This window comes from Tachyglossus aculeatus, chromosome Y3, assembly GCF_015852505.1.
Source record: "Tachyglossus aculeatus isolate mTacAcu1 chromosome Y3, mTacAcu1.pri, whole genome shotgun sequence".
Lineage (NCBI taxonomy): Eukaryota > Metazoa > Chordata > Mammalia > Monotremata > Tachyglossidae > Tachyglossus > Tachyglossus aculeatus.
In genome coordinates, this window is record NC_052095.1 from 83,955 (window position 1) to 104,794 (window position 20,840).

General features: G+C 45.8%; 1 pseudogene; it reads right to left on the bottom strand.

The window, feature by feature from the left end:
- The window catches only part of LOC119946746, a 93,145-nt pseudogene that overhangs the window by 69,268 nt on the left and 3,037 nt on the right, over positions 1-20,840 (bottom strand).

Consider the following 20,840-nt stretch of genomic DNA (forward strand, 5'->3'; position numbering starts at 1 on the left):
ACCTCGGGCAAGTCACTTAATTTTTCTATGCCTCAGTTACCTTATTGTAAAACGGGGATTCAAGTTGGGAGTCCATATGGGATACAAGCTATGTAAAAACCACATTACCATGCATCTACCCATTTATAGTACCTGGAAAAAAATGACCACTTACAACAAATACCATTAATTTTTTTAAAAAGCCTCACTGGTCTCTGGTTTCCTCCTTTCATCTTTTTCCCACTCTAATCTGCTGTTGCATGAAGAACTTTTTGGAGCATTTTTCATTCATTCATTCGATCATTTATTGAGTGCTTACTGTGTGCAGAGCACTGTACTAAGTGCTTGATAGAGTATAGTATAACAATAAACCAACATATTTCCTGCCCACAGTGAGCTTACAGTCTGGAGGGGGAGACAAACTTTAATATAAATAAATAAATTAGAGATGAAATAATAATGATGATGGTATTGTTAAGCCCTTGCCATGTGCCAAGCATTGTTCTATGTACATAATAGTTGTGGGGCTGGGAGGGGGGATGAATAAAGGGAGTATGTCTGGGTGGCACAGAAGGGAGTGGAAGAAGAGGAAAGGAAGGCTTAGACAGAGAAGGCTTCTTAGAGGAGATATGCTGACAGTTAGGCTTTGAAGTGGGGGAAAGGAATTATCTGTTGGATTTGAGGAGGGAGGGAGTTCCACCCTAATCCTCCTTGGCCTCTCAGCTGCCTTTGACACTGTGGAGCCCCCTTCTCCTAGAGAGGTTATCCAACCTTGGCTTCACTGACTCTGTCCTCTCCTGATTTTCCTCTTACTTCTCTGGCCGTACACTCTCAGTTTCCTTTTGTGGGCTCCCCTCTCCCTTCCATCCCATAACTGTATGGGTTCAATTCTCTGTCCCCTCCTATTCTCCATCTACCCTCATTCCCTTTGAGAACTTATTTTCTCCCGTGGCTTCAAATACCATCTCTAAGCAGATGATACTCAAATGTACATCTCCCCCCATCTTTCTCACTCTTACCAGGCTCACATCCCCTCCTGTATTCAAGACATCTCTACTTGGATGTCTTCCTGTCACCTCAAACTTAGCGTTCAAAACAGAGTTCCATATCTTTCCTCCCAAACCCTGTCGTCTCCAGGAATTTCCCATCACCAAAGATAGCACCATTCATATATCGTATTTATTGAGCACTTACTGTGTGCAGATCACTGTACTAAGCACTTGGGAAGTACAAGTTGGCAACATTTAGAGACGGTCCCTACCCAACAGTGGGCTCTTAGCCTAGAAAGTGGGCTCACCAGCATCCTTCTCATCTCTCAAGCCTGTAACCTTGGCATTATCCTTGACTCCACTCTCTCATTCAATGCAAATATCCAATCCATCACAAACTCCTGTCGATCTCACCTTCAGAACATCGCTAAAGTCCAACTTTTCCTCTCCATCCAAACCGCTACCATGTTAATACAATCACTCATCCTACCCCACCTCGATTACTTCATCAACCTTCTTTCTGATCTCCCAACCTCCTGCTTCTCCCCACTTCAGTCTACACTTCACTCTGCTGCCTGGATTATCTTTCTACAGAAATGTTCAGGGCTTCTCATGCACCTCCTCAAAAATTTCCAGTGGTTGCCTAACCACCTCATATCAAACAAAAATTCTTCATAATTGGCTTTAAAGCTCTTCACCACCATGCCCTCTCCTACTTCACCTTGCTTCTCTCCTTCTACAACGCAGCTCACACACTTCACTTATATGGTGTTAACCTTCTCACTGTGCCTCAATCTCACCTGTCTCGCCTCTGACCCCTGACCCACATCCTACCCCTGACCTGGACCACTGTCCCGCCTCGAATCTGCCAGACAATTACTGTCCCCCACTTCAAAGCCTTACTGAAGACACATCTCTTCCAAGCGGCCTTCCCAAACTAAACCCCATTTTTCTTCATTTTCCACTCCCTTACGTGTCACCACAACTTGCTCTTCCTTCCCTCCCTGACCCACATCACTTATGCATATATGTAATTTTATTTATTTATACTGATGTCTGTTCACCGTATTGATGTCTGTCTCCCTGCCTCTAGACTGTGTGCTCATTGTGGTCACTGACTGTCTCTCATTATTGCTGTATTGTACTTTCTCAAGTGCTTAGTACAGTGTTCTGCAAACAATAAGCACTCAATAAGTGCAACTGAACGAACGAACGAACGAACGAACGAACGAACGAACGAATGAATGAATGAATGAATGAATGAATGAATGAATGAATGAATGAATGAATGAATGAATGAATGAATGAATGAAAAGTTACAGGCCAGAGGCAGGACATGGGCCAGGAGTTGGTGATGAGACAGATGAGATTGAGGTACAGTGAGAAGGTTAGCATTTAGAGGAGTGACATGTGCAGACTCGATTGTAGTAGGAGAGTACTGAGCTGAGGTAGGAGGGGGCAAGAATATTGAGTGCTTTGAAGCCAATGGTGAGAAGTTTTTGTCTAATGGAGAGGTTGATGGGCAATCACTGGAGATTCTTGGGGAGTGGGGAAGGATGTCCTGAATATTTTTTATGAAAAATGATCCAGGCAGCAGAGTGAAAGATGGACTGGAGTGGGGAGAGACAGGAAGCTGCGGGGGTCAGTAAGGAGGCTGATACAATAATCAATGTGGAATAGGATAAGTGATTGTATTAACATGGTTGTAGTTTGGATTGAGATGAAAAGGAAGATTTTAGCGTTGTTGTGAAGGTGGAACTGACAGGATTAAATGATGGATTGACTATGTGGGCTGAATGACAGAAAGGAGTCAAGAGTAACGCCAAGGTTGAGGGCTTCTGAGACAAGAAGGAAGTTATTGCCATCTGCAGTGATGGGAAAGTCAAAGGGCGTATAGGATTTGGATGGGAAGATAAGGTGTTCTGATTTGGACATGTCAAGTTTGAGATGATGGGAGAACAACCATGTACAGATGTCTTGAAGGCCAGAGGTGATGCAAGGCTGGAGAGAGGGAGAGAGAAAGGAGGAGATACAGATTTGGGTATCATCTACATAGAGGTGGTAGTTGAAGCCAGGGCAGCAAATGGATTGTACAAGGGAGTGGGTGTAAATGGAGGAATAAGGGATCCAAATTGAAGCTTGAGGGACTCTCACAGTTAGGGGTGGGAGGCAAAGGAAGAGCCCGTGAAAGAGATTGAGAATGAGCAGCCAGAGAGATAGGAGGAGAACCAAGTGAGGAACCAACCAACCAACCAACCAACCAACCAACCAACCAACCAACCAACCAACCAACCAACCAACCAACCAACCAACCAACCAACCAACCAACCAACCAACCAACCACCAACTAACCAACCAACCAACCAACCAACCAACCAACCAACCAACCAACCAACCAACCAACCAACCAACCAACCAGCCAGCCAGCCAACCAACCAACCATTTATTCATTCATTCATATTTATTGAGTGCTTACTATGTGCAGAGTACGTAACAAGTACTTGGTAAAGTACATTACAGTAATAAAGGGAGACAGTCCCTTCCCACAATAAGTTCACAGTCTGGTGGAGGAAAGCGATATCAACACAAATAACAGACATTAATATAAATAAGTAAAATTATAGACATATGCATAAGTGCTGTGGGGTAGGAAGAGTGGGGAAGAGCAAAAGGAGCAAGTCATGGTAACAAAGAAAGGAGTGAGAGATGAGGAAAAATGTGGCTTAGTCTGGGAAGGCCTCTTGGAGAAGATGTGCCTTCAGTAAGCCTTTGAAGCAGGGGACAGAAATTGTCTGGTGGATTTGAGGAGGGAGGGCAGTTCAGGCCAGAGGTAGGACATGGCCAGGGATTGGCGCCAGACAGGTGAGATCGAGGCACAGTGAGGAGGTTAGCACCATAGGAGTGAAGCATACAGGCTGGCTTGTAGGAGAGAGGCAAGGGGAGGTAGGAGGGGGTGAGGTGAAGTGCTTTAAAGCAAATGGTGAGGAATATTTGCTTGATATGGAGGTGGACACGCAACCACTGGAGATTTTTAAGGAGGGGACCGGTGACATGTCTGACATGTCCTGAATGTTTCTGTAGGAAGATAATCCGGGCAGTGGAGTGATGTATGGACTGGAGTAAGGAGAGGCAGGAGATTGGGAGGTCAGAGAGGAGGCTGATGCAGTAATCCAGCTGGGATAGGGTGAGTGATTTTATTAATGAGGTTGCAGTTTGGATGGAGAGGAAAGGGCAGATTTTAGTGATGTTGTGAAGGTGAGACCAACAGTCTTTGGTGACAGCTTGGATATGTGGGGTGAATGAGAGAGGAGTCAAAGATGACACCAAGATTGTGGGTTTGTGAGACGGAAAGGATGGTGGTTCGTCTACAGTGATGGGAAAGTACTGGAGAGGACAGGGTTTGGGAGGGAAGATAAGGAGCTCTGTCTTGGACATGTTGAGTTTGAGGTGATAGGAGGACATCCAAGTACAGATGTCTTGAAGGCAGGAGGAAATGCGAACCTGGAAAGAGAGTGAGAGATTAGGGGAGTAGATGTAGATTTGGGTGTTATCTGCATGAGAGACGGTAGTTGAAGCCGGGGGAGCGAATGAGTTCTTAAGGAAATGAGTGTAGATGGAGAATAGAAGCAGACCAGGAACTGAACCTTGAGGGATCCCCACAGTTGGGGATGGGAGGGAGAGGAGGAGCCCGTGAAGAAGACTGAGAATGAATGGCCAGAGAGATAAGAGGAGAACCAGGAGAGGACAGAGTCAATGAAGCCAGGGTTGGATAATATCTCCACGAGAAGGGGATGGTCCACAGTGTCAAAGGCAGCTGAGAGGTTGAGGAGGATTGGGACTGAGAGGGAGCCATTGGATTTGGCAAGAAGATCATTGGTGACCTTTGAGAAGATAGTGTCAGTGTTCAAGCTGCAGACATTCATGGCTTTACCTAGACAAAATACCACAACAGTTTCAAAGAAAATAGTAGAGATGCTAAATGGAAACAATGTATAATCAACATCTAATCTAGTCTGATCACTTAGAGAAACACTGATGAGGAAAAGAAACACACTGGCACATCAAACACCTAGCATAAATCTAACTTCATCAGATGAAATGGTGCATGCCAAAAGTTGAAATGCTGCAGATGAGAGCTGGCAGCAAGGCCTGCAATAATTTTTGAAGGGTTTTGAGCAGTCTTTAAACTAAAATCCAGTGATGTTAATCCCTGACCCCAAAAGCTGACAAATCATAATTGCTGACTGATCAGAAGGCAGGATTATGTAGTTGGACTGAACACACCAAGAAAATTCTTACAATCATCGGCAAAATAGCAGTCTAAGTGATCTGGAGCTGATCTTCTAGACTGTGAGCTCGTTGTTGGGTTGGGACCGTCTCTATATGTTTCTGACTTGTACTTTCCAAGCGCTTAGTACGGTGCTCTGCACACAGTGAGTACTCACTAAATACGACCGTTTGAATGAATGGAGAAATTTTCTACAATTATCCACGCTGCATCTCTGCCAACCAGATTCAAAGTGCTAAAACCTACAAATTGAGAATCCGAGAAGCAACTGTTCTATTGATAAATATGATTAGTGCCAGGTCAAGTTCACCAGAAATCTTTCATATCTATGAAAGAGGACTGCCATAGGAGGTCAAAGACACCTTTATGAGACTGGGTAAACTTGTCTCATAAAATAAATATCTTTTTCTTCTTTTTCAGCTGGGAAGGTTTTAGCCAAATTGATGTTGAATAACCAACTGAATACTATTTGGAACTCAAGGTGGTTTGGATTCGGTTATGGTACTATTGATATTATCTTGGCAGGAGAAATGCCTAGCGCTAAACAAAGGCCTTTAATGAACTGGGGGTTTCAGGAGTTTTGTTTTCTTGGTTTTAATGCTATTCATTAAGCTCTTACTATAAGCCTGGCACTGTGCTCAGTGCAGGGGTAGATAATAGTCAGGTTTGACATAGTCCATGTCCCACGGGTAGCTCACAGTATTAATCCTATTTTATTCATTCATTCAATCATATTTATTGAGTGCTTACTGTGTGCAGAGCACTGTACTAAGCGCTTGGGAAGTACTAGTCGATCTCTCGCTCCATCCCTTCTCCCCTCCTTAACTTCCATCTTCAATCGCTCACTCTCCACTGGTTCCTTCCCCTCTGCCTTCAAACATGCCCACGTCTCTCCCATCCTAAAAAAACCCTCTCTTGACCCCACCTCACTTTCTAGTTATCGCCCCATATCCCTCCTGCCATTTCTTTCCAAACTCCGTGAACGAGTTGTCTACACGCGCTGCCTCGAATTCCTCAACACCTACTCTCTCTTCGACCCCCTCCAGTCTGGCTTCCATCCCCTACATTCCACAGAAATTGCCCTCTCAAAGGTCACCAATGACCTCCTGCTTGCCAAATCCAACGGCTCATACTCTGTCGTAATCCTCCTCGACCTCTCAGCTGCCTTTGACACTATGGACCACCCCCTTCTCCTCAACACACTATCCAACCTTGGCTTCACAGACTCCGTCCTCTCCTGGTTCTCCTCTTATCTCTCTGGTCGTTCATTCTCAGTCTCTTTTGCAGGCTCCTCCTCCCCTTCCCATCCCATTACTGTGGGGGTTCCCCAAGGTTCAGTGCTTGGTCCCCTTCTGTTCTCGATCTACACTCACTCCCTTGGTAACCTCATTCGCTCCCACGGCTCCAACTATCATCTCTACGCTGATGACACCCAGATCTACATCTCTGCCCCTGCTCTCTCCCCCTCTCTCCAGGTTCGCATCTCCTCCTGCCTTCAGGACATCTCCATCTGGATGTCTGCCCGCCACCTAAAACTCAACATGTCCAAGACTGAACTCCTTGTCTTCCCTCCCAAACCCTGCGCTCTCCCTGACTTTCCCATCTCTGTTCACAGCACTACCATCCTTCCCGTCTCACAAGCCCACAACCTTGGTGTCATCCTCGACTCTGCTCTCTCAACAACAGGCTCACAGTCTAGAAGTGGGAAACAATAATATTAATAATAATAATGATGGCATATATTAAGCGCTTACTATGTGCAAAGCACTGTTCTAAGAGCTGGGGAGGTTACAAGATGATCAGGTTGTCCCACGGGGGGCTCACAATCTTAATCCCCATTTTACAGATGAGGTAACTGAGGCACAGAGAGTTAAGTGACTTGCCCAAAGTCACACTTCTGACAGTTGGCAGAGCCGGGATTCAAACCCATGAACTCTTTGCACTGAGCCACGCTGCTTCAATGTAGGATTGGCGTTAAAGCACCAATCACCTTGTCCCCTTCTATCCTACCTCGTTGAATTACTACTACAACCCAGCATGCTCACTTCATTCCTATTTATTTATTTATTTATTTTACTTGTACATATCTATTCTATTTATTTTATTTTGTTAGTAGGTTTGGTTTTGTTCTCTGCCTCCCCCTTTTAGACTGTGAGCCCACTGTTGGGTAGGGACTGTCTCTATATGTTGCCAATTTGTACTTCCCAAGCGCTTAGTACAGTGCTCTGCACATAGTAAGCGCTCAATAAATACGATTGATGATGATGATTCACCCCTCACATCCAAGCCGTCAGCAAAACCTGCCAGTCTCAGCTCCGCAACATTGCCAAGATCCGCCCTTTCCTCTCCATCCATACCGCTACCCTGCTCGTTCAAGCTCTCATCCTATCCCGTCTGGACTACTGCACCAGCGTTCTCTCTGATCTCCCATCCTCGTGTCTCTCCCCACTTCAATCCATACTTCATGCTGCTGCCCGGATTGTCTTTGTCCAGAAACGCTCTGGGCATGTTACTCTACTCCTCAAAAATCCCCAGTGGCTACCAATCAATCTGTGCATCAGGCAGGAACTCCTCAACCTGGGCTTCAAGGCTCTCCATCACCTCGCCCCCTCCTACCTCACCTCCCTCCTCTCCTTCTACAGCCCACCCCGTACCCTCCACTCCTCTGCCGCTAATCTCCTCACCGTGCCTCGTTCTCACCTGTCCCGCCATCGACCCCCGGCCCACGTCATCCCCCAGGCCTGGAATGCCCTCCCTCTGCCCATCCGCCAAGCTAGCTCTCTTCCTCCCTTCAAGGCCCTACTGAGAGCTCACCTCTTCCAGGAGGCCTTCCCAGACTGAGCCCCTTCCTTCCTCTCCCCCTCGCCCCCTCTCCACCCCCTCATCTTACCTCCTTCCCTTCCCCACAGCACCGGTATATATGTATATATGGTTGTACATATTTAATACTCTATTCATTTATGTATTTATTTTACTTGTACATATCTATTCTATGTATTTTATTTTGTTATTATGTTTGGTTTTGTTCTCTGTCTCCCCCTTTTAGACTGTGAGCCCACTGTTGGGTAGGGACCCTCTCTGTATGTTGCCAACTTGTACTTCCCAAGCGCTTAGTACAGTGCTCTGCACACAGTAAGCGCTCAATGAATATGCTTGATTGATTGATTGATTGATTGATTGATTGATTAACATGTGGAGACGGTCCCTACCCAACAACAGGCTCACAGTCTAGAAGGGGGAGATAGAAAACAAAACAGAACATGTAGATAGGTGTCAAAATGGTCAGAACAAATTGTATTAAACTATATGCACACCATTAACAAAATAAGTAGTAAATATGTCCAAGTAATATGTAGAGTAATAAATCTGTATAAATGTATATACAGGTGCTGTGGGGAGGGGAAGGAGGTAGGGTGGGGGGGATGGGGAGGAGGAGAGGAAAAGGGGGCTCAGTCTGGGAAGGCCTCCTGGAGGAGGTGAGCTCTCAGGAGGACTTTGAAGGGAGGAAGAGAGCTAGCTTGGTGAATGTGGGGAGGGAGGGCATTTCAGGATGTAGGCCTGGGGTCGGCAGCGGGACAGGCAAGAATGAGGAACAGAGGGTGCAGGCTAGGCTGTAGATGGAGAGAAGGGAGGTGAGGTAGCAGGGGGCAAGGTGTTGGAGAGCCTGGAAGCTGAGGGTGAGGAGTTTTTTGCCTTCTTCGTAGGTTGACAGGCAGCCACTGGAGATTTTTGAGGAGGGGGGTAACGTGCCCAGAGCTTTTCTGCACAAAGATAATCCGGGCAGCAGAGTGAAGTATAGACTGAAGTGGGGAGAGACAGGAGGATGGGAGATCAGAGAGGAGGCTGATGCAATAATCCAGTCGGGAGAGGATGAGAGATTGCACCAGCAGGTAGCAGTTTGGGTGGAGAGGAAAGGGCAAATCTTGGCAATTTTGCGGAGGTGAGACCGGCAGGTATTTTACAGATAATTAGTTGAGGCACAGAGCAGCGAAGTGACTTGCCCATGGTCACACTGCAGACTAGTGACAGAGCAGGGATTAGAACCCAAGTCTTTCTGACTCCCAGGCCTGAATTCTAACCACTAGATCATGCTGCTTCTGCTATTGATTAGATTTCTTATTCCCTTTTCTTTCCCTCAATCTCATCCTCCAACCTCTTCCCTCTTATTCTTAATCCCACATCACTTATTTATGCCACCATCTACAACTAAATTTAGCAAAATTTTTGCAATATAAAATCAGGGGAGCTATCGGAGCTATCTTCTACCACCGTTCTGGTCCCAGCTTCACAAATCTTAATTCGATACTTTTTCTGCCTTTCACCTCCCTACTACTCTAATATTTGGTGACTTCAATAACCATGTTGATGACCTCACCCTTCCTCTCTTCAACCTCTACTGCATCCTACTCATTCAATCACTCAATCAATTTATACAGTGTGGAGCACCGTACTAAGCACCTGGTCCTCTGCTGCCTTCAATACTGTCAATCACCCCCTTCACTTTGGAACATTATTCAATCAATCAATCAATCAATTATATTTATTAAGCGCTTACTCTGTTTAGAGCACCCTACTAAGCACCTGAGAGAATACAATATAATTGTTACATTCATTCATTCATACAATCGTATTTATTGAGGGCTTACTGTGTGCAGAGCACTGCACTAAGCGCTTGGGAAGTACAAGTCGGCAACAAACAGAGACGGTCCCCACCCAACAGTGGGCTCACAGTCTAGAAGGGGGACATGGAGAACAAAACAAAACGTATTAACAAAATAAAATAAATAGAATAAATATGCATAAATAAAATAAATCAATAGAGTAATAAATTTGCACAAACATATACACATATATGCAGGTGCTGTGGGGAGGGGAAGGAGGTAAGGTGGGGGGATGGGGAGAGGAGGGAGGGAAAGAGGAAGGAGGGGGCTCAGTCTGGGAAGGCCTCCTGGAGGAGGTGAACTCTCAGTAGGGCCTTGAAGGGAGGAAGAGAGCTAGCTTGGCGGATGTGCGGAGGGAGGGCATTCCAGGCCAGGGGGATGATGTGGGCCGGGGGTTGATGGCGGGACAGGCGAGAACGAGGCATGGTGACGAGATTAGCGGCAGAGGAATGGAGGGTGCGGGCTGGGCTGTAGAAGGAAAGGAGGGAGGTGAGGTAGGAGGGGGCGAGGTGATGGACAGCCTTGAAGCTGAGGGTGAGGAGTTTTTACATTGTTGATATTGTTGCTGTATTGTACTCTCCCAAGTGCTTAGCACAGTGCTTTGCACATAGTGAGCGCTCAATAAACATAATTGAATAAAGAATGAAGAGTTGGTAGGCAAATTTCCTGCCCACGTCGAGTTTACCGGCTAGAAGGCCAAATTTTCTTCAACTGTGACTTCACTAACACTGTCCATTTCTGGTTCTCCTGTCTCCCTAACCGGTCATTCTCAGTCTCTTTCGTGAGCTTCTCATTCCTTCTCTCCCTCCCTCCCTCCCCCACTTCCTTTCGTTCCTCCATCCCTTCCTCCCTCCCACCCTCCCTTCCTTCCTTCATTCATTCAATCGTATTTTTGGAGTGCTCACTCTTTGCAGTACACCCTGCTAAGCACTTGGAAAGTACAATTCGGCAACAGAGACAATCCCTACCCAACAACGGGCTCACAGTCTAGAAGGGGGCCACAGACAACAAAACCAAACAAAACAAGTAGAAAGGCATCAATACCATCAAAATAGATAAATAGATTTATAGGTATATACACATCATTAATAAAATAAATAGAATAATAAATATGTACAAATATAAACAAGGGCTGTGGGGCAGGGAAGGGGGTAGAGCAGAGGGAGGGAGTAGGGGCAATGGGGAGGGGAGGAGGAGCAGTGGAAAAGGGGGCTCAGTCTGGGAAGACCTCCTGCACGAGGTGAGCTCTCCAGTAGGGCTTTGAAGGGGAAAGTGAGGGGAAAGTGGTGGAAGTGAGGAGGGAGGGCATTCCAGGCTAGTGGTAGGATGTAGGCCAGGGGTCAACGGCGAGACAGGTGAGAACAAAGCACAGTAAGGAGGTTAGTGGCAGGGGAGCAGAATGTGCGGGCTGGGCTGTAGAAGGAGAGAAGGGAACTGAGGTAGGAGGGGGTAAGGTGATGGAGAGCTCTGAAGCCAGTAGTGAAGAGTTTTCGCTCCATGCAAAGGTTGATAGGCAACCACTGGAGATTATTGAGGAGGGGGTGAAAAGCCCAGAACGTTTCTGTAGAAAGATAATCTGTACAGCAGAGTGAAGTATAGACCAAAGCAGGGAGAGACAGAAGGTTGGGAGATCAGAAAGGCTACTGATGCAGTACGAGTCAGGATAGGATGAGAGACTGTACCAACAAGGTAGCAGTTCGAATGGAGAGGAAAGGGCAGATCTTGGCAATATTGTGAAGATGAGACTGGAAGGTTTTGGTAACGGATTGGCTGTGTGGGGTTAATGGGAGAGTGGAATCAAGGATGATACCAAGGTTGCGGGCTTGTGAGACAGGAAGAATGGCAATGCCATCCACAGTGACGGAAAGTCTCCTCTGCCTCCCACTCCCTAACTGTGGGGTTCCCTCAAGGCCTTAATTCCAGCTTCACCATTTAATCCTGGCTCTGACACCTGTTCAGTGGATAACCTTAGGGAAGTTACTTAACTTCTCTGGGCCTCAGGTACATCATCTGTAAAGTGGGGATTAAGACTGGGAGCTCCATATGGACATTGAACGGTGTCTGACTTGATTAATCTGTATGTATCCCAGTACTTAGTATATAGCCTGGCACATAGTTAAGTGCTTAACAAATATCATTTAAAATAAAAAAAGACATAGTTCTGGGCCCCCTTTTATTCTCCACCCACAACCACTCACTTGGTGAACTCATTTGCTCCCATGGTCTCAACTACCATCATTATTCAGGGGATTTCCAAATTTTCTTTTGTAACCCTGACCTCTCTCTTTCTCTGCAGATCCACTTTTCCTCCAGCCTTCAAGACATCTCTACTTGGATATCTCACCAAAACCTCATACTAAACATATTCAAAACAGAACTCCGCAACTTTCTACCCAACCCTGTCCTACCACTCTTTCCCATTGTTGTAGACAATGTCACTATCCTCCCAATCTCACAAACCTTGACTAGTTTCTTCCGTGCAACCCAAAATTCAATCTATCAATTTTTCACTTTCTACCTTCACATGGCTAACATCTGCCCTTTCCTCCCCATTCAAACTGCTGCTATACTGATCCAAGAACTTAGCATAACCCACCTCGATTACTGCATCTTTTATTATGGTATTTGGTATTTTTATGGTGTTTGTAAAAGTTTATTATGTGCCTGGCACTGTGCTAAGCACTGAGGTAGATATGAGATAATCAGATTGGACACAGTCAGTGGGTCACATGGGACTCACTGTCTTGACCCCCATTTTACAGATGAGGGAATTGAGGCATGGAGAAGTTAAGTGACTTGCCCAAGGTCATGCTGAAGACAAGTGGTGGTGCCAGAACTAGAACCCAGGTCATTCTAACTCTCACGCCTGTGCACTAGCCACTAGGCCACATGGCAGCTGCCCCTATCTCAGTCAATTAATCATATTTACTGAGCACCTACTACAGGTAGATACTGTAGTAAGTGCTTGGGAAAGTACAATATTAAAGGGTTGGTAGACATGTGCCCTGCCCACAACAAATTTACAGTATCTTGTCTCTCGTCACTTCAGTCCATACTTCACTCTGCTTCCTGCATCATTTTTCTACAAAAAACATTCAGTCCGTGGTTCCCCATGCCTCAAGAACCATCCTCCTCTACATCAAACAGAAACTCCATATCATCAACTTAAAGCGCTCAATCATCTTGCCCCCTCTTATTTTGCCTGCCTTAATTCCTATTAAACTCCAGCACCCTGCCCCGATAATATTCAACAGACAATTACTCTCCTTCCCTACAAAGCCTTATTGAAGGCATATCTCCTTCAGGAAGCCTTCCCTGACTAAGCCATCTTTTCCTTTTCTTCCACTCCCTTCAATGTTGCCCTGAATTGCTTCCTTTATCATCCCCCATCCCATTCCCACAGCACTTACATATGTATTTGTAATTTTATTCACATATATTAATGTCTGTCTCCCACTGTAGACTGTAAGCTCACTGTGGGCAGGGAGTGTGTCTGTTACATTGTTATACTGTACTCTCCTGAGTGCTTAGTACAGTGCTGAGCACACAGTAAGTGCTTAATAAATATGAGTGACTGATTCCACACTTCATTTCTCTAGCCCCAGCTTACTCACTGTGACTCAATCTCATCTATCTCACTGCTAACCCCTTCCCCACATCCTCCATCTAGCCTGGAACTTCCTCTCCTTTCATATCTGACAGACTACCACTCTCCCCATGTTTAAAGGCTTATTAAAATCACATCTTCTCGGGGACCTTCCTTAATTAAACTCTCTTTTTCCAGTTTCCCTTCCCTTCTGCATCACCCTTGCTGTTGGATCTGTGTCCTTTAAGCACTTGATATTAACACCATCCTCAGCCCTACAGCACTTACATATGTATCCATAATTTATTTATTTGTCTTAATGCCTTTCTCCCGTTTGACTGCAAACTCTTCGTGGGCAAGGGTCGTGTCTCCCAATTCTGTTGAACAGTGATCTGCTCAGAATAGGCATTCAATAACTACCATTAATTGATTGATTCTAACACATTTACCCACATAATTGTGTCACTTTTTGGCATAATAATAATACTCATAATGATGATGGTATTTGTTACGCGCTTACTACGGGTCAAGCCCTGTTCTAAGTGCTAGAGTAAATACAAGGTAGTCAGGTTGTCCCACATGGGCTCACGGTCTTAATCCCCATTTTTAAAATGAGGTAACTGAGGCACAGAGAAGTTAAATGACTTGCCCAAGGCCACACAGCAGACAAGTGGTGGAACTGGGATTAGAACCCACGTCCTCTGATTCCCAAGCCCATGCTCTTGCCACTGGGCCATGCTGCTTGCAACCTGAAAACAGGTGAAGGGCTACTACTATACTACTACTATTACTACTACTACTACTACTACTACTACTACTACTACTACTACTACTACTACTACTACGACTACTACGACTACTACTACTACGACTACGACTACTACTACTACTATGACTATGACTACGACTATGACTACGACTACTACTACTACTACTACTACTACTACTACTACTACTACTACTACTACTACTACTACTACTACTACTACTACTACTACTACTTCTGGTATTTGTTAAGCACTTACTATGTGCCAGGCGCTGTACTAAGCGCTGGGGTGGATACAAGCAAATCAGATTGGATACAGTCCTTCTCCCAACTGAGGCAGAAATGACATCACTGGACTAAAACTAACAGGGAAATCCATTAATTCAATTGTACCTGTTGAGCACTTACCGTGTGCAGAGCACTGAACTAAGCGCTTGACATGAATTAACAACTCTATTTTCTAAATAGAGAATAAAAGGGAAAAAGGGGAAAAAGACCCCCCACAATTAGAACTTGAGAATGTGCTAAAAAAAAAACCTGCATGAAAGGGGCTTTCAGGTCTTTGGAATTAGTCCCTTCTAAACAAGCATAATTAATAATATATTTTCACAATATTCATTTGGCCCATTTGCTCAATGTTGGTTGCATCAAGCCTCACAAACCTTTGAAATTCATGGTGCTTATTCTTCTTGGGATCAGAAAAGGAAGAGAATGATACTGTAGGTAAAAAAAAGTAGTCAGGACTGGGCCTTGATACACTTTCTGCTCCTTCTGGCATTTCCAACACCTAATAATAAAGGAGACAAAGGTATCATAAATGAGTGATGAGAACTGAGAGATGAGAGCTTAAATTGATAAATCTGCCTTTTTTAGTGTTTAAAACTTCAGAGATTTTCTGGGTTTTTTAAAAATATAAAAGTATTTTTATTGTTGCCTTATCAATCAATCAATCAATCAATCATATTTATTGAGCGCTTACTATGTGCAGAGCACTGTACTAAGCGCTTGGGAAGTACAAATTGGCAACATATAGAGACAGTCCCTACCCAACATTGGGCTCACAGTCTAAAAGGGGGAGACAGAGGACAAAACCAAACATACTAACAAAATAAAATAAATAGAATAGATATGTACAAGTAAAATAAATAAATAAATAAATAAATAGAATAATAAATATGTACAAACATATATACATATATACAGGTGCTGTGGGGAAGGGAAGGAGGTAAGATGGGGGGGATGGAGAGGGGGACGAGGGGGAGAGGAAGGAAGGTGCTCAGTCTGGGAAGGCCTCCTGGAGGAGGTGAGCTCTCAGCAGGGCCTTGAAGGGAGGAAGAGAGCTAGCTTGGCGGATGGGCAGAGGGAGGGCATTCCAGGCCCGGGGGATGACGTGGGCCGGGGGTCGATGGCGGGACAGGCGAGAACGAGGTACGGTGAGGAGATTAGCGGCGGAGGAGCGGAGGGTGCGGGCTGGGCTGTAGAAGGAGAGAAGGGAGGTGCGGTAGGAGGGGGCGAGGTGATGGACAGCCTTGAAGCCCAGGGTGAGGAGTTTCTGCCTGATGCGCAGATTGATTGGTAGCCACTGGAGATTTTTGAGGAGGGGTGATTAATAATTTCTAGACTGTGAGCCCGTGGTTGAGTAGGGACCATCTCTATATGTTGCCGACTTGTACTTCCCAAGCACTTAGTACAGTGCTCTGCACACAGTAAGTGCTCAATAAATACAACTGAATGAATGAATTGAATGAATGAATAATGCCCCCTGGATTCCTAATACAAACAATTATCCAGAATGAAAAGTTGTGGGATGAAACTGAAGAGTGTCCTTAGGATATAAACAAGGTAATCAATCTGATTATTATTATCAAGTGCCGTTGAGTCGTTTTCTCCAGAATATCCTCTCTTCTACCTTAATCTGTAACCTTTCTAATGGTTCTTCTGATATCTTTGTTTTGGACTCTATTCGTCTAGCCGCTGGTCTGCCTCTTCCACGTTTTCCTTGGACTTTTCCAAGCACTAGTGTCTTCTCCAGAGAATTACTCCTCCTGATTAGGTGCCCAAATTACGCTAATCTAAATCAAATCATTTGGCCTTCCAAAAACCACTTTGGCTTAATTAGCTCCAAAATCCATTTGTTTGCTTTTTGGGCAATCCAGGGTATTTGCAAAAGCCTCTCCAACACCACACTGGGAAGCAGCTTGGCTTAGTGGAAAGAGCCTGGGCTTGGGAGTCAGAGGTCGTCGGTTCTAATCCCAGCTCCACCACTTGTCAGCTGTGACCTTGGGCAAGTCACTTAACTTCTCTGTGCTTCAGTTACCTCATCTGTCAAATGGGAATGAAGACTGTGAGCCCCACGTGGGACAACCTGATTACCTTGCACCTACCCCAGCGCTTTGCACAGTGCTTAGCACATAGTAAGTGCTTAACAAATACCAACATTGTTATTATTATTATTTCAAAAGGATCGATGCTCTTTTTATCCTGTTTTTTCACTGTCCAGCTTTCAGATCCATACATTGGCACTGGAAAGACCAAAGATTTGGCAATTCATATTTTTGTGGCAATTGTTACATCGGCACATCATGACTTTTTCCAGGGTCTTCACAGCAAGTCCTTGTATTGTATTTGTCCCTAAAGACTTTTCCATTCACAATGACATAATCAAATTTACCTGTTTATGATCTTTTAAGTTTCCCTCCTCATATTTGAACACAGAAAAACAGACAACAGCAACATTAGACAAATGAGCACACACCTATATTTGCACATACATATGAAAATATATTTGCACAGACAAATATACATACATATATACACCTTCATATTTACCACTCATTAATTCATTCAATCACATTTATTGAGCACTTGGAAAGCACTTAGTTTTCCATGTATTATTCATTCAATTGTACTTGTCAGCTGTGTGATTTTGGGCAAGTCACTTCACTTCTCTGGGCCTCAGTTACCTCATCTGTAAAATGGGGATTAAAACTGTGAGCCACCCGTGGGGCAACCTGATCACCTTGTAACCTCCCCAGCACTTAGAACAGTGCTTTGCACATAGTAAGCGCTTAATAAATGCCAGTATTATTATTTATTGAGTGCTTACGGTGTGCAGAGCACTGTACTAAGTGCTTGTATTAGTATTTTTATGTTGCTGATTTGTGCTTCCCAAGCACTTAGTACAGTGTTCTGCACACAGTAAGTGCTCAATAAATATGACTGAATGAATGAATGGATGAAAGTGCAAATCGGCAACATATAGAGACAGTCCCTACCCAACAACAGGCTCACAATCTAGAAGAGGGAGATAGACAACAAAACAAAACACGTAGACAGGAGTCAATACCATCAGAATAAATAGAATTGTAGCTATACATACATCATTCCACAACATCCTCAAAATACACTGTAGTGAAGGTTTACTTTACTAGCAATATCTTGAGGAAGATTTACCTTTATTCACACTGCCAAATTTATACTGCCGAATATGAAGAATATCTGCGCTAAATCTATCCCTATCCCCATATTCTGTTGTACTGTACTGTCACAAGTTGTTAGTAGTGCTCTGCACATAGTAAGCACTCAGTAAATACCAACTGATTGAATTATTGATCTTCTTTACCAAAATCTAAGGATATTGATAAACAAGTGAAACTGCATGGTGTAATTCAATTTCTGACTCAGCAGAACATCTTTCTATGATAATAGTATTTGTAAACCCCATTCCTCCAACAGTACTCTTTAAGTAGGATCATTGAAATTCTACTCTCCCAGGTAATGCTTTGCAATCCCAAGTATTTCAATCAATGGTATTTAGCCCTTACTCCGGGTAGAGATAGGTATTTAGTCCTTGAGAAATTTTAATACAATACAACAGAGTTGGTAGGCACAATTCTTGCAAAGAGCTAAGAGTCTAAAGAGGGATATAGATTCATTCATTCATTCATTCAATTGTATTTATTGAGCCCTTACCGTGTGCAGAGCACTGTACTAAGCGCTTGGGAAGTACAAGTTGGCAACATATGGAAACGCTCCTTACCCAATAGCTTAAGCTAAGTTACACACAGTGGAAATGGAAGCACATAGGGATATGTGTGTAAGTGCACTGGGGCTCATGGTTGACTAGGAGGTGATTTAAGGTCACAGATATAAATGTGTAGATGACCCAGAAGGATGGGTTAATAGAGGAAATGAAGAGGAGATGAGATGTTGATAAGGCTTTGAAAGTGGGGAGCTTGACTATCTGTTGGATGTGAAGGGGGAGAGAGCTCTAGGCCATGGGGAGAATCATCATCATTATCATTACCATAATCATCATTATCCTTATCATAATCACAGATATTCACTGAGTGCTTACTACGTGCAGCGCAACGTACTATGCACTGGGAAGAGTGCAGTGTAACAGGGTAAGCCTACACATTCCCTAACGACAGGGAGCCTACCGTCTAGAGGGGGAGACAGACATTAATGTAGATAAATAATTTATAATTTATAGATGTGTTCATAAGTCCTATGGGATAAATAGCAAATTTATAAAAGTCACAGATTCAAATACATAGATGACACAGAAAGGAGACTTGGGTGGATTTCTCTCAAAACTTACCCACTCCACCTGCGCATCTAACTACATTTCTTCATACCTTATCAAAATACTTGCCTCTTCCTCCTCCCTTCGTAACTGCCATCTTCAACTGTTGGCTATCTAAGGGGCTCCTTCCCACAGCTTTCAAACATGTCAATAACTCCCCTATCCTAAAAGGCCCTCCCTGGACTTGCTCCCTTGATCCTCCTTAGAGAAGCAGTGTGATTCAGTGGAAAGAGCCTGGGCTCGGGAGTCTGAAGTCATTGGTTCTAATTCTGGCCCCACCACATGTCTGCTGTGTGATCTTGGGCAAGTCACTTAACTTCTCTGTTAAGTTAACTTAACTTCTTCTCTCTAACCACGCCCCTTCCCCACTCCGGCCCCGCCGCACGGCCTCTGGCGCCCGGGAGGCGCAACGACACCGGGTGCACGGCCGCCGCGCGCCCCCTGTCGTCTTCGAGGCGCAAGGACACCCGGTGCAGCACCGTCGCGCGCCCCCTGTCGTCTTCGAGGCGCAAGGGCACCGGGTGCAGCCCCGCCGCGCGCCCCCTGCCGCCCCGGAGGCGCAACGACACCGGGTGCAGCCCCGCCGCGCGCCCTCTGCTGCCCGGGAGGCGCAAGGACACCGGTTCAGATCCACCGCGCGCCCTCTGCCGCCCGGGAGGCGCAAGGACACCGGGTGCAGCGCCCCTGCGCGCCTCCGTGCGCCTCCTGCCGCCCGGGAGGCGCAAGGACACATGGTGCAGCCCCGCCGCGCGCCCTCTACCGCTCAGGAAGTGCAAAGACACCGGGTGCAGCTCCGCCGCGCGCCCTCTGCTGCCCGGGAGGCGCAAGGACACAGGGTGCAGCCCCACCGCGCGCCCTCTACCACCCGGGAAGTGCAAAGACAGCGGGTGCAGCCCCGCCGCGCGCCCCCTGCCGCCCGGGAGGCGCAAGGACACGGGGTGCAGCCTCGCCGCGCGCCCTCTGCCGCCCGGGAGGCGGAACGACAGCGGATGTAGTCCCGCCGCGCGCCCCCTGCCGCCCGGGAGGCGCAAGGACACGGGGTGCAGCCCCGCCGCGCGCCCCCTGCCGCTCGGGAGGCGCAAGGACACCGGGTGCAGCCCCGCCGCGCGCCCTCTACCGACCAGGAAGTGCAAAGACACCGGGCGCAGCCCCGCCGCGCGCCCTCTGTTGCCCAGGAAGTGCAAAGACACCGGGGTGCAGCCCCGCCGCACGCCCTCTGCCGCCCAGGAAGTGCAAAGACACTCCTCCAGGAGGCCTTCCCAGACTGAGCCCCCTCCTTCCTCTCCCCCTCGTCCCCCTCTCCATGGCCCCCGTCTTACCTCCTTCCCTTCCCCACAGCACCTGTATATATGTAGATATGTTTGTACAGATTTATTACTCTATTCATTTATTTTACTTGTACATATCTATTCTATTTATTTCATTTTGTTACTATGTTTGGTTTTGTTCTCTGTCTCCCCCTTCTAGACTGTGAGCCCACTGTTGGGTAGGGACTGTCTCTATATGTTGCCAACTTGTACTTTCCAAGCGCTTAGTACAGTGCTCTGCACACAGTAAGCACTCAATAAATACGATTGATTGATTGATTGATTGATTGATTGATTCTCTGAGCCTCACTTACCTCATCTGCAAAATGAGGATTAAGACTGTGAGCTCCACATGGGAAACCTGATCACCTTGTATCCCCCCAGTGCTTAGAACAGTGCTTCACACATAGTAAGTGCTTAACAAATGCCATCATCATTATTATTGTTATTATTATTATCTGGTTTACATCCCTTTCAGTCCACAGAAACTGCACTCTCAAAGGTCATAAAGGATCTGCTTTTTGACAAATCCAATGGCCTCTACTCGGTCCTAATCCTCCACAACCTATCAGTTGCCTTCAATACTACTGACCATCCCCTTCTCCTGGAAATGGTATCCAACCTCCGTTTCACTGCCATTGTCCTCTCCTGGTTCTTCTCCTATCCCTCAGGCCCT